General features: G+C 52.9%; 2 protein-coding genes across 2 annotated transcripts in view; both read left to right on the top strand.

The window, feature by feature from the left end:
* CX3CL1 (C-X3-C motif chemokine ligand 1) overlaps window positions 1–12,410 on the top strand; it is a 338,913-nt gene that overhangs the window by 58,101 nt on the left and 268,402 nt on the right. The gene's annotated exons all lie outside the window — the stretch shown is intronic.
* Window positions 1–12,410, top strand: part of CPNE2 (copine 2) — a 54,330-nt gene that overhangs the window by 542 nt on the left and 41,378 nt on the right. The window lies entirely within an intron of this gene.

The following is a 12,410-nucleotide window of genomic DNA, read 5'->3' as shown; positions in this document are numbered from 1 at the left end:
CCGCCCCAGGGACTTGGAGGGCGTATGGGAGGTGGAGTCCCGCCGCTGCCACAGCTGCTGAAGGCGTGAGGTCGCGCTGGCTCTTGGCCGGCGCGGGCCGCTCTCCGCGCCCCTCTGTCCTCCTCCCTCCCCTGAACACCCACCCGCAGCCCCAGGCAACTGCCGGAGGGCCAGCTCCCAGCCCCGGTACTGGGAGCGCAGAGGGGGAGTGGAGCTGGGCAGCTTCCCAGAAGTCGGAGTGTGTTTGCAAACTAGTTTTTGCGAAAAAGCTGTCTGGCACCTGTGTGTTTAAAGGGGGCGTGGGGGTGGGCATGGAGAGAGCGGGGGAGCAAGGCCCTCTCTTATTCCCTGTTTCTCGCAGCGATGCTCCTCTGAAAATAGAGGGGTCTTACTCCCCTCTTCCCTGCCCTTCCCACCCCATCCCCCAGCCTCGCTCTCCGTCGCCCCCAGTTAGAGAAGCTCTCCTATGGGGAAGGGGCTGCTTCAAAGGGGGTTGTGATTTGCCCTAGGTCACAGATGCTGCTGGCTCTGGTAGCCAATAGGGGGTTCATCTTGCATCTGAATCCCCTGCCCCATATGTACTGGGGGAAGGGACAAGTGGTCTGAGAGAATGATCTGAGCCGCCTTTTGTTTTGTCTACCTTAGTTTTTTGCTCCCTTAGGGGTGTGTGCTGTCTTCAAAGGGTGGGGGGCTTTTTCTGCCCCTTGGGCATCCACAGCTTCAGGGACTGCAGGGAGCCCGTGCTTTTCAGGAAACAGACGGTGTGGTGTGCGCAGATTGTAATCCCTGGCAGCTGCAGCCTGCCTGTGGCCAGCCCTGATGAGGAGGCCTGGGAGACCTGGGTCTGAACCCCACCTGTGACCAACAGGGAGCTTGGCCCAGACCGTTCACCCCTGTGGCCCTCCGGGTCATCATCTGTGAAATGGGCTAATGTTCCAGGGCCTGCCTCCTGGAGAATGGACACAGCATGAAGGTGCGGTTTCATGGCATTCCCCCTGGCATATGTCCCGGTGAGCTCCAGGACCGCCCCAGCCAACTGGATTGGAAGGGGTCACCCAGGCAGGTTTCTCCATGGAAAGAACCAGGGACAAAGGATGTGGATGCTTGGGTTCTTCTCGTGGCTGTCACTTCCTGTCTGAGTGCCTTGTCACCCCTTGGACTTGGGGGTTTGTGTCTGTAAAATGAGGCAAATTGTGACATGATCCAGCTTACAGTCGGGCAGCTGGGAGGCTGGAAGTGGGGAACGAGGAGCAGACGTTCTGCAAGTAGGGAGCACTTCATGACTGGCAAGTGTGGTGTCTCTGGTGGTGTTCCAACGGACACTCCCTCCCCTGGGATGTCAGGAGAATGAAAAACTGGGGCATAAGGGGAAGAAGATGGGTGAGAATGGAACCTCGGTTTCTATGTCTGTAAAACAGTAAGTACTGGACCCCATCCGGTCCTCCTCCCAGTCCTCAGTTTCTGTATCTATACACTTTTATATTTTTTTCAGGTAACTGTGTATTTCTGCAAAGGTAGGATTAAATTAGATTGCAAGGACTCGGGTGCCAGCACTTACTGGTACATGGTAAGTGCCTGGTTAACTGTCATTGTCATTATCCATGGGAATATTAAGAAGCCTGATGTGGGTGACTGCATCCAGGATTCTTTGTGGGATTGTCTCAGGCCAATTTGCTCCTCCCCCTCCCATCAGGACTTCTGGGCTGTTCTAGGGGCAGGGGGCTGGGGTGAAAGAGGACCAGGAGAGGTGGTAGTTCTCATCCAGGTGTCCCCATTTCCCCACATCTGACTGGCTTCACAGGGCTCTAAGGAGCGAACAGAAAACAAAAGAGCATTCTCTAGTAATTTTCTCCCTCCTGTCAGAGCAGGAGGCATCATCGCCAGGTACGGTCCCCAGTCTGAGAAGCCCTCAGCTCAGGGTCAGGGTGCCCCCAGCCTGATGGAGGTCTCTGTCCCTCTCCCCTCCCCTGACCCTTACACATAGACGGCACTGGGGCTACTGAATCAGGAGCAAAACACCTCAAGGACCCAGCTCCTTCCCCCTTGCAGAATATGGCCTCAGAGAGGCAGGAACCCTGCAGGACACAGTGGTGTGGGCTCTGTGGGAGCCGGGACGCCAGGTCACCCTGTGATCTTGGCAGGCAGCAGCTAGAAAAGTCCACAATCACATGTCTCCCCACCTCCCTGTCCAGAAGGGAGGACGTGGGGGTCCCACCATACCTGAGGACTGAGCCCAGGTTAGAGGCGCCTCCTGGCTCACATCCTATTGTCTTCTGCCGTCATTGGGCCACCGGACCTCAGCTGTCGCTCCCATGGCAGTCAAGAAGACTGCTATTCCACATCCTGGGACATTTCTTTCTTCCTTTTTTTTTTTTTTTTTTTTGAGACAGGATCTTGCTCTGTCACACAGGCTGGAGTGAACTGGCACAATCTCAGCTCACTGTAACTTCCACCTCCCAGGTTCAAGCGATTCTCAGGCTTTAGCCTCCCAAGCAACTGGGATCACAGGCGCGTACCCAGCTAATTTTTGTATTTCTAGTAAAGACGGGGTTTTGCTATGTTGGGTAGGCTGGTCTTGAACTCCTGGCCTCAGGTGATCCACCCACCTCAGTCTCCCAAAGTGCTGGGATTATAGGCCTGAGCCACTGTGCTTGACCATGTAACATTTCTTTACTTGTCCTGGCCACACCTGCTCTGAGGTCTGCAATGAGACTGACCGTAGTGAGACTGTGTCACCATCCCTCCTCACTGCTGCATCTCCTGGTTGTATTTTTCTTGGGGCATTTGCCACTCTTCAAAATCATCTTCTTTACTCATTGGTGCACCAGCTTATCCGCCTCGCTCCCCAAAGGGTGTCAGATCCACAAAAAGGCAAGAGCAAACAGTGTCCATCTTGTTTAGGGCGGTGTCCCTGCACTTAGAACAGTGCCTGGCACATGGTAGGTGCTCAGTAAATCCTTGTGTGAGGAATGACTGCACCTGCCCCTCCTTGCAGCCTCCTGTTAAATGAGTCTGTGATGTTGAGTGATGGATCCTGGGAGAATTATGAGCTTGCCCTCTTGAGTCTCTGGAGGGATCCCTGTCTCACCATGCTGAGTGCTGGAAGGAGCATGGCCTTGCTGACAGCTAGATTTCAAACTTGTAGCCTACAGAACTGTGAGAGAATCTAAGCCATTCAGTGTGTGGTGCTCAGCTAATCCATGGCCAACCAGAGTTTGAAACCCGGTAGCTCAGCTCCCAGCATTCACTGTGCTCTTACAATACACTTTTCTCAGGTTGGGCCACCAGGGGCATGTCTCTGAAAGACTGATGGGAGGGCCAGGTGTGGTGGCTCACACCTGTAATCCCAGCACTTTAGGAGGCCAAGATAGGCAGACCACTTGAGCCCAGGAGTTCAAGACCAGCCTGGGCAACATAGTGAAAACCCATCTTTACAAAAATAAAAAAATAAACAAAATTAGCTGGGTGTGGTGGTGCGTGCCTGTAGTCCCAGCTACTTGGGAGGCTGAGGTGGGAGGATTGCTTGAGCCCAAGAGGTCAAGGCTGCAGTGAGCCATGATTGTGCCACTGTACTCCAACCTGGGTGAAACACTGAGACCCTGTCTCAAAAAAAAAAAAAAAAAAAGACTGTTGGGGTCCAACCAGAGGAGAGAGGGATTGAAGGAGTTGTTTGCTAGGAGCTGGGCATACTCCCTCTGTGTTTTGGAGAGGGGACAGCCAGGGCACATCAGGCAGGCCAGATAGCCTCAGCTCCTGACAAGACACAAAAGCCTGCAGGGATACAGTTGAGTTGCAGGGAGAATGGGCTCCTGAACCACACTAGGAATGTCCCCACCGCAGGGCCTTTGCACATGCTGGGAAATAGGTAGAGGAAACAGCACATGCAAAGGCCCTGTGGTGGGGACATGCCTAGCGTGGTTCAGGAGCCCATTCATTCATTCATTCAGAAATATTCACTGAGTACCTGCTGGGCACCAGCTATGGCTGGGATACAGCCATGAACAAGAGAGACCAATGCCTTGCTCTCCTGGAGCTTCTGATCTATTAATATCCCAGCTCAAATGCGGCCTCCTCCGCACTGCCCCATCACAATCACTTCACCCTGCTTTATTCTCTTTGGGACATTTTCCACTATCTGAGACTTCCTGCCCTTGCCATTTGCTCACCTCTCTGTCCCCCAACTCCATCCTGAACGCCTATGCCCAGAGCCTGAGTGTGTCTTGATCATGGTTGCCCCCACCCAGCATGCAGCAAAGTCCCTGACCCAGAGGAACTGCTTAAGAAACATCTGTTGAACGACCAAATGGATGACTGCATGGTGAGGGAAGCCCTCCTGGAAGGTAGAGGCCCAAAGTCACAGGTGAAAGAGGGATTACATCTGTGCACAACCCTCTTCCGTTTACGAGCTTTTCACTACTGCCTTAAGAACATCATGAAGAAAGTAGTGGGGACAGCTCTAGTTAGCAGCAGCTCCATTTCCTGTATGAAGAAACTGAGGCTAGAGAGGTTAGGACACACGGCCCGGGTCGCATAGGGAATGGGTGACTTTCTCCAGCACACCTCAGTCCCTTGGGTGGACAGGCAATGGCAGCAGGTGATGTCCCACCCAGGGGACCTCACCTCCTCCACCTTCCCAACCCCCAGTCTTTCAGTCCTAGGCAAATCCACTTTCTCTTAGACACACAACTTTCCCCATTCCCTCCTCCATGGGAGTCCCCTGCCCTCTGAGCCTGGCCAGACCCACTCCCAAGGTCCCCTAAGTACTCAGTCCATGCCCCTCCCCACATGGAGCTTCCTGGGAGGCCGGAGGGGAAGGAGCTGAGACCCAGGAGGGAGGAGTGGCAGGAGAGGACAGAACCCAGTTCCTGCACTCATGGGGAGTACAGTGGAGGCTGCCTCTCAGCCTGCTAGGTCAGCCCCTCTGTAAGTGACACAAACCTTGCAGTGCAGGCTGAGCTGAACCTGAGGCCTGGGAGGGTGGGAGGGTCCCAAGGGAAGCCCCCTCCCCTAAGAGCCAGAGCTTAGTGATTAAGCGGGCGCTACAGAGAATGACCTCCCTCTGAATGTGGTCTGGTGGAAGCTGGGGGTCCCTAGGGGGACCTCAGGGCCAACCCCTGCTGCAGCCTCCTCTCGGTGCTGTCTGCATCTATATTTATCCCCGTAATGGCCTGGCTGCCTGTCGGAGTATGGTGTCTTTGGAGCGCAGCAGCCGGTGCCATAGCCGCGGTGGAGAAGTGATTTGTGTCAAGGTGCCGCCCCCACCTGGTCGGGAGTGCCAGCCTGCTCCCCGGGGGCTGCCTGTCGCCTGGCAGGAGCTGCTGCAGCAATGGGCATGCGGCAAGGGCTCCAGAGAATAAGGCTTGTGGCTGGACCCTGCCCACCAGAACCAGGATGCAGGATGTTGGGGCGGCCAGACTGTGGCCAGGGTTCCTGTGTGGCTGGAAAGTGGAGCCAGATAAATTCTAAAGTTTTTTAGCTCTGAATCTCAAAGAACTTGTGACTCTGAAATCCTAGAATTCCCAAATTCTGGAATTCTGTGAACCTGTAGTCCCGGTCCTCTACAATTCCAAGATGTCATGGTTCCTCTTCCTCTCACCTTTTCACTCTTCCTCACTTTGTTTTTTTTATTTTTTATTATTTATTTATTTATTTGAGACAGCGTCTTGCTCTGTCGCCCAGTCTGGAGTGTGGTGGCGCAATCTCAGCTCACTGCAAACTCTGTCTCCCGGGTTCATGCCATTCTCCTGCTTCAGCCTCCCGAGTAGCTGGGACTACAGGTGACTGCCACCACGCCCAGCTAATTTTTTTTTTTTTTTTTTTTTTGTATTTTTAGTAGAGGCGGGGTTTCACCGTGTTAGCCAAGATGGTCTCGATCTCCTGACCTCATGATCTGCCCGCCTCAGCCCCTCAAAGTGCTGGGATTACAGGCGTGAGCCACTGTGCCCGCCCATTCTTCCTCACTTTCAACAAACTTGTGTCGAGCTTCCATTCTGTGCCTCTCGGTGCTGGGAATAATGAGATGAAAATAGGGTTTGGTTCCATCTTTCAGCTCCAGTGAGGGCGATGCTTCTAAGTCAATGGTTACAGTATACTGGTATTGTAAGTGATTCCCTCTCAAGGAGCAGGGAATCCGGAAGGGCTTTGTAGAGGAGTCCCTGGATTGTTCGTTTTTTTTTTTTTTTGTTTTTTGTTTTTTGTTTTTTAACCATATTGAAGTGTAACAAACGAAATAGAGCAGACATTCTACATGGACCAGTCAATGACTGTTCACAAACCGACCCATCTGGGTCACCAGAACCCAGATCAGAAACAGACACGATCAGCACCAAAGCCCCCGGTGTCCCCTTCTGGTCAGTAACACCTGTCCACCTGTCCTGCCACTATCCTGACTTCCAGCAGCATAGGTTTGTTTTGTCCATGTTTAAGGTCACCGAAGTGAATTCATATAGGATGACATACTCCTTTCTGTCTGGCCCCCTTCACACAGCACGTGTGAGACCTATCCATGTTATTGCTACCCGTGTTCTGCCTTCAAGCAGGCTGTGTGTGGTCCGCTGTGTGTTCATTTACCAGTTATGTCTCCCTTCTTCCAATGATGGGGGTTTGGGTGGGGCGTTCCAATTGGGATTATTCGGATTAGCACTGCCATGAACATTCCTGTGTCTATCTTTGGGTGAACACATGTGAATGTTTTTATTGGGCACTAATGTTTCTCCTAAGTGGTTGCACCAATTTCCACTCCCTCTGGCAACCTGTGAGTGTTCTGCTCGCTCCGCATTATTGCCAACATGTGGTATTGTCAGCTTTTTAAAATTTTGGCCGTCCTGGGGGTGAGGGTGGGTGCATAGTGCATGTTTTTTTAAGACGGAGTTTCACTCTGTCGCCCTGGCTGGAGTGCAGTGGTGCAATCTTGGCTCACTGCAACCTCCACACCCCACCCCCATTCAAGTGATTCTCCTGCCTTAGCCTACTGAGTAGCTGGGATTACAGGCACCGGCCGCCACTATGCCCGGCTAATTTTTGATTTTTTTTTTTTTTTTTTTTTTTTTTTTGAGACGGAGTCTTGCTCTGTCGCCAGGCTGGAGTGCAGTGGCATGATCTCAGCTCACTGCAACCTCTGCCTCCTGGGTTCAAGTGATTCTCCTGCCTCAACCTCCCAAATAACTGGGACTACAGGCGCTCGCCCAGCTAATTTTTGTATTTTTAGTAGAGATGGGGTTTCACCATGTTAGCCAGGATGGTCTCGATCTCTTGACCTTGTGATCCACCTGCCTTGGCCTCCCAAAGTGCTGGGATTGCAGGCGTGAGCCACCACGCCCTGCCTAGTTTTTGTGTTTTCAGTGGGGACAGGGTTTCACCATGTTGGCCGGGCTGGTCTCGAACTCCTGACCTCAAGTGATCGGCCCACCTCAGCCTCTGAAAGTGCTGGGATTACAGGCGTGAGTCACCGTGCCCGGCTGCATTTGGTTTTACTGAGCTGAGTTTGAAGAAAGAAATCGCTAAGTGAAGAAGGGGGAAGGGCATTCCAGGCAGATGGAACAGCATATGCAGAATTAGGGAGGCATGAAAAATACTTGCTGCAACTCTGTGTGGCAAACAGCAGAGCTAGAGCCAAAGGTGTGAGGGAGAGGACTTTGAGAGCCTCATCAGGGAACCTGGATGTTGTCCTGAGAACAGCCGGGAGCCATGGAGAGGTTTTTCTCATTTTGAGTCAGTACCTGCAGTGTGTCAAGCATTTTGTAATTTCCATGTGTTGGATGAAAAAACTAAACTGAGACACAGAAAGACCAACGACTTGTCCAGAGTCACATTAGTGGAGGCCCAATAGCGAGAGTGGTATTGGGCTAGGAGCCAGAGGACCAGAACCATGTGGGTAAGGGATTCAACCTCCAAGCCTCAGTTTACTCACCTGGAGAATGAGAGTGCTGATGATAACACCCCATTTGGGGATGTTGTGAAGCTGCAGAATTTCAAGGACCTGGGGCAGGCATTATTATTCTCATTTTATTATGGTTATCTCTCCATCAGCATGGCCACACCCACCTTCACCTTTCTCTTGCAGCTGACAGGGTGGGGGTGGGCTCTCTGAGCTCCCACACTTAAGGGCTAGCCCAGAGCTCCTGCCCTAACACCCTGTTTTCCTGCCCCATGACAGATCTCCTAGGAACTAAAGATTGCTATGATGGTTAATTTTATGTGTCAACTTGGCAAGGCTTTGGTGACCAGTTGTTTGGTGAAATAAAGGTATTTTTAGGTGCAATTAACATTAAATCGGTAGATTTTTGAGTCCTGCAGCTTACCCTCCATTATGTGTGGCCCTCATCCAATTGATCAAAGGCCTTCAGGGCAAAGACTAAGGTTTCTCCAAAGACTGAATTCAGCCCCAAAACTGCAACATAGAAACCCTGCCTGGGTTTCCAGCCTTCTGGCTTGCCCTACAGATTTTTGACTTTCCAGCCCCCACAATCGCATGAGCTAATTCTTTAAAATCCATTTCTCTCTCTGCATAGATAGATATCCTATTGGTTCTGTTTCTCCAGAAAACCTTGACTAATATGGTTGTCATTTGTCTTCCTGGATCTTCTCATCTGGGAAATGGGACGAAGGAGGCAATTTAGACCTGGATTCATTCAAGATGTGTTCCAATCCCCCAGAAGTTCCGTAAACTTAGCAGCCATCAGGGCCCATAGGGAATGGGTGTATGGTTAGCTAAGGGTTCTGGTTAACAGAGCATTCCCATCCAGACTAGAGGTTGCAAACTCAGGGGTCTACAGAGACCTGGCTGGGAGCTCAGTGTGTGAAGCCAGCAGGGCTTATATGGAGACCAAGTGTGACACCTGCCTCATTATGCCAAATCCAGCTATGCTAGAGCCATCCCTGGGGTGTGGTCAGTCATGGGGTGGCCGCATTGCATCTTCTGATCTGTGGCCTCGTGCCTCAAAGTGTGGTTCCAGGGGGAGCAGCCCTAGCATCACCTGTAGCTTGTTAGAAACACAGAATTTTAGGCCCCTCCCCAGACCTGCTGAATGACAATCTGTATTTGAACAAGATGCCCCATGTACTCAGCTAACCTGTGATTTGTGTGTACTTAGCCCACATCAGAACCACCAGGAGAGCGTGTTAAAACACAGGCCTACGGGCTGCTCTAGGCCTTCTGCTAGAGCAGGTCTGGGTGGGCCCAGGATGCTACATTTCTTTTCTTTCTTTTTTTTTTTTTTTTTTGAGACAGAGTCTCGCTCTGTTGCCATCCTGGAGTGCAGTGGCACGGTCATGGCTCACTGCAGCCTTGACTTCCCGGGCTTAGGTGTTTCCCCCTATCTCAGCCCCCCACGTACCTGGGACTACAGACAAGTGCCACCATGCTCAGCTTTTTTTTTTTTTTTTTTTTTTTTTTTGCCATTTTTTGTAGAGACAGGGTCTCACTATGTTGCCCAACTGGGCTCGAATTCCTGAGCTCGAGTTCCACCCGCCTCAGCCTCCCAAAGTACGGGGATGATAGGTGTGAGCCACCGCGCCCACTGGGTGCTGCATTTCTAGCAAGCTCCAGGGAGATGCGTAGGTGACCCGTCTGGAAACCACACGTGGTAACAGCTCTGAGCCACCTCAGGAGCCTCTGCTGTCAGAGATGAGACCCCACTGACAGGATTTGCTGGGTGCAGAAGGCCTCAGAGGCCCTGAGGGTCCCAGAAGCCACAGCACCCAGGAGTGGGCCCCACCTCAGCACCCAGGAGTGGGCCCCACCTCGAAGACCTTGAAGGTTGTGTTTCCAAGCCCACAATTCACTCCCTAGTTCCCCATCACTACCGGGTCTCTCTGAGCTTTCCTGTGCTGTGTCCACCAGCCTGGAGGGAGAACCGAGAGCCATGTTTCTCAATCAGTTTTTTGTTTTTATTTATTTATTTATTTATTTATTTATTTTTTGAGAGAGGGTCTCACTGTTTGCCCAGGCTGGAGTGCAGTGGCACGATCTCAGTTCATTGCAACCTCCACTTCCCGGGTTCAAGCAATTCTCCTGCCTCAGCTTCCCGAGTAGCTGGGATCACAGGCACGTGCTACCATGCCCGGCTAATTTTTGTATTTTTAGTAGAGACGGGGTTTCACCATGTTGGCCAGGCTGGTCTCGAACTCCTGACCTCAGGTGATCCTGCCTGCCTCGGCCTCCCAAAGTGCTGGGATTACAGGTGTGAGCCTCCACGCCCAGCTGGGAGGCACTCTTGTCCCCATTTTACAGAGGGAGAAACTGAGACATAGGGAGTTGAAGGAACTTGCCAGAGGTCACACAGCAGTTAAATGGCAGAGCCAAGGTGGGAAGGATGGAGTGACCGCAGCCTTGGCTCTAAGCCTGGTCACCATCCTTCCCTGGCTTCAAAAAACCACTGCCTCTTGTTGGGCCTCAGTTTCTACCCCTGTGAAGTAGGACACAGTCCCTCTCTTGCTGGCATCTCAGAGCCCAGGGTTTGAGAAGCCGCCTGTGATTCTCTCAAGTGATGTGTGCACGGGGAGGTGGCTATGGTTGCTCTGGGGCTGCTGCTGATGGAGTCTGCCTGGCGAGCCCCCACCTCCCTCATTGATTAGGTGTAGGAAACCTAATCTGGGGAAACAGTGACGATGTCCTCCTGAGGGACAGGGCAGACAAACAGACACAGGCACATAGACAAATATGTAAAACGCTTGTACATTGCAGCGATCTATGAAGGAAGCAGCATGGAGCGGAGACGGATTACGTCAGCCTGGGTGATCAGGGAAGGCCTCTGAGGATGTGATATTAAGCTGACAAGTAAGACCTTTCCTGTGAAGAAAGGCATTCCTAGAAAAAGGAACAGCAAGTGCTAAGGCCCTGAGGCAGGAGAGAGGCTGACAACAAAGGGAAGCCAGTGCAGCTGGGGCAAAGGAAGCGAGTGAGGGGGAGGGTGGCAGGAAGTAGAGACAGGTCAGGCAGGGTCCTGTCATCCTGGGCACGATTTGGGGTTTGTGTGACCTGGATGAGGAGGTCACAGGAAGATTTTCAGGTAGAGCCATGGTGGCATCTGACTTTTAGGTTTAAAGACTCCCTCTGGCTCCGGTGTGGAAAAGAGAGCGCAGCTGAGCTTGCATCAGAGAGACCTGTTATGGGTCAGGGTGTGTCTGGGCATGAGATGATGGGAGCCTGGCTGGGCTGACATAGTGGAAGTGGGGAGAGGATGGATGCTGAATGCAGCTTGAACGTGAAATCAGCAGCACTGGTGGCATATAGGAGGTGAAGATAAAAGGGGATTAAGGACGATGATTTCCTAGTTTTCTGGCTAAAACCATGATGTTCTAGGCCTGTGGCTCAGCACCAGTGTCCAAGCCTGTCCTTCTGCCTAAGGGCAAGATGCCTCTTTTCTGGGGTCAGTGGACCCTGTGGGGGCTGAACCCTATGTGTCCATTTTTCTTTTCTTTGAAGACAGCGTTTTGCTCTGTCGCCCGGGTTGGAGTGCAGTGGCACAATCACAGCTCACTGCAGCCTCAAACTCCTGGGCCCAAGCCATTTTCCCACCTCAGCCTCCCAAAGCGCTGAGATTACAGGTGTGAGCCACCACCGGCTCCTGTGTGTTTTATTAACTGCATAGCCCCAGGGTGCTCAGGGAGTATTTATTGAATGAACCAATGAATCAGTGCCTGGGAATTCCCAAGCCCTGTCCTCTCTTTGCCTCAGTTGACCCCGTCTGTAAAAGGGACCACTAGTGTCATAAAGCCCTCTGCAAGCTCCTTGCCTGGGGGATTTGGTCACCCCAGAAGGGCTGTGTCCATCTGTGCCAGGAGTCAGGACCATGCTTTAAGTAGGCCCTGGCTCCCCATCCCATCCCCCAGCCTGAAACCTCAAATTACCTATGGGGTGGGGGCTGCCCCAGGGGTGTTTCCATCGTGCCCAGATGCGCATGGCAGGCCCAGCCCTCCCTTAATGACACCTTGCCTGCCTGCCCTCCTGCTGGGGTAGGAGGGGAGGGGGCCCCCGGCCCAGCCTAAGCTGTAGTTTCTTTTTCCATTGCGTCAGGCCTCAGGGTCCAGTACGCCTGGCTGCTGCTGGGCTGGCGCAGAGGGACCCACTCTTCCCCTCGCCTGCCCCAACTCCAGACATCATGTGCTCCCCGTTTCGGGTATCCAGAAGCTTCCAGCCGGAGGGTGAGTTAGAGATGGGAGGGCCTGCCACTGGCTGGGGGAGGAGTTCCCTTTCCACCCACCCATCGCTCGCTCTAGCCAGGGCCTGAGTTGATCCAGGTGGAGTTGCAGTGAACTGGGGGCTCCTGGCCCAGCCACCGCCCCCTACCCCCGTGACCTGTCCCTCCTGCCCACGCCCTCAGTCAGGCTGGAGGGAGGGAAGGGCAGGAGGCTGGTGTAGTAACCAAGGCAAGATAATGGGGCTTGGACGAGGCAGGGGGCTGGGGGTA

Source organism: Macaca thibetana, chromosome 20 (assembly GCF_024542745.1).
Source record: "Macaca thibetana thibetana isolate TM-01 chromosome 20, ASM2454274v1, whole genome shotgun sequence".
Lineage (NCBI taxonomy): Eukaryota > Metazoa > Chordata > Mammalia > Primates > Cercopithecidae > Macaca > Macaca thibetana.
This window is presented reverse-complemented; position numbering and strand designations above follow the sequence as displayed.